The sequence below is a fragment of the Aptenodytes forsteri genome, unplaced genomic scaffold, assembly GCF_000699145.1.
Source record: "Aptenodytes forsteri isolate BGI_AS27 unplaced genomic scaffold, ASM69914v1 Scaffold428, whole genome shotgun sequence".
Taxonomy (NCBI): domain Eukaryota; kingdom Metazoa; phylum Chordata; class Aves; order Sphenisciformes; family Spheniscidae; genus Aptenodytes; species Aptenodytes forsteri.
The window spans coordinates 173626-175429 of record NW_008794177.1 but is presented as its reverse complement, the minus strand read 5'-3'; positions in this window follow the sequence as shown (position 1 = coordinate 175429).

Genomic DNA, 1804 nt, shown 5'->3' with positions numbered 1-1804 from the left:
CCAGGTCAAGGTCAGTGGCCGTGGTCTCTGGCTCGTCCGGTGGGCTGGGCGTCACCGATGGCGCCAGGTCGGTGGCCGTGGTGGCCGCCTCATCCAGCAGGCTGGGCATCACCAATGGCGCCAGGTCAAGGTCAGTGGCCGCGGTCTCTGGCTTATCCGGTGGGCTGGGCGTCACCGACGGCGCCAGGTCAAGGTCAGTGGCCACGGTCTCTGGCTCGTCCGGTGGGCTGGGCGTCACCGATGGCACCAGGTTGAGGTCAGTGGCCACGGTGTCCGGCTCGTCCGGCGGGCTGGGCGTCACCGATGGCGCCAGGTCAGGGTCGGTGACCACAGTGTCCAGCTCATCCGGCGGGCTGGGAGTCATCGACGGCACCAGGTCGAGGTCAGTGGCCACGGTCTCTGGCTCATCCAGCGGGCTGGGCATTACCAATGGCGCCAGGTCAAGGTCAGTGCCTGCAGTGTCCGGCTCGTCCAGCGGGCTGGGCGTCACCAATGGTGCCAGGTCGGTGGCCACGGTGGCCGGCTCGTCCGGCAGGCTAGGCATCACCAATGGCACCAGGTCGAGGTCGGTGGCCATGGTGGCCGGCTCATCCGGCGGGCTGGGCGTCACTGATGGCACCAGGTCAGCAGCCGCAGTGTCTGGCTCGTCCCGCGGGCTGGGTGTCACCAATGGCACCAGATCGAGGTCGGTGGCCATGGTGTCTGGCTCGTCCGGCAGGCTGGGTGTCACCGATGGCACCAGCTCAGTGGCCACGGTGTCTGGCTCATCTGGCAGGCTGGGCATCACCAATGGCACCAGGTCGAGGTCGGTGGCCATGGTGTCTGGCTCGTCCGGCAGGCTGGGTGTCACCGATGGCACCAGCTCAGTGGCCACGGTGTCTGGCTCATCTGGCAGGCTGGGCATCACCAATGGCACCAGGTCGAGGTCGGTGGCCATGGTGTCCGGCTCATCCGACAGGCTGGGTGTCACCAATGGCACCAGCTCAGTGGCCACGGTGTCCAGCAGGCTGGGCGTCACCGATGGCACCAGGTTGAGGTCAGTGGCCACGGTGTCCGGCTCGTCCGGCGGGCTGGGCGTCACCGATGGCGCCAGGTCAGGGTCAGTGGCCGTCATATCCAGCTCATCATGGCCATCGATGGCTGCCGGCTCGGTGCTCCCTGCTCTCACAGTGCCAAGCTCATGGTCACTGTCACCATCGTCGTCACCGTCACTCCCGGCACCGCCCTGGAGATCCCCGTTGGCCGGTGCCGTGTCATTTTCCACCCCCGGCCCATCGGTTTGGGGTTCCCTGGGCTCCCCTGAGGCGGCGGGGGGGGGGGGGCGGGGGCCCCCCGCCGCTTGCCACCGGCTCCGCGCTGGGCCCCTCTCGCAGCGCTGCCGCGCCGGAATCATCCTTCGCCTCCGTCTCCTCCTCTGCACCCGGCATTGCCGCCGTCTCCTCCGGGAGCTGGGGGGGCTCCGGCAGGGGAGACCTGCCCAGGACAGGGTCCGGCTCCCACGGGACATCGGGCTCCAGGGCTGAGGCCTCCTCCAGCTCCGAGGAGGAGGAAGAGGAGGAGGTGAGGAAGGTCTCGTCATCCGGCTCCACGCCGCCTTCTCCAGAGGGTGCTGGGGGGGTCTCGCTGCCGTCCCGCTCCTGCATCCCCGGCTCCATCCGCTCAGCGCCGAGGTTCTCCCCGCTCCATGCCTCCATGCCGGGCACCACGCTCACCGGCTCCTCGCCATGGCGGGGGGGCCCCCCCTCGGCCCCCAGGGCGTGGCGCGCGGAGCCGCAGAGCCGCTCCTCCCACCGCCGCAGCGCGG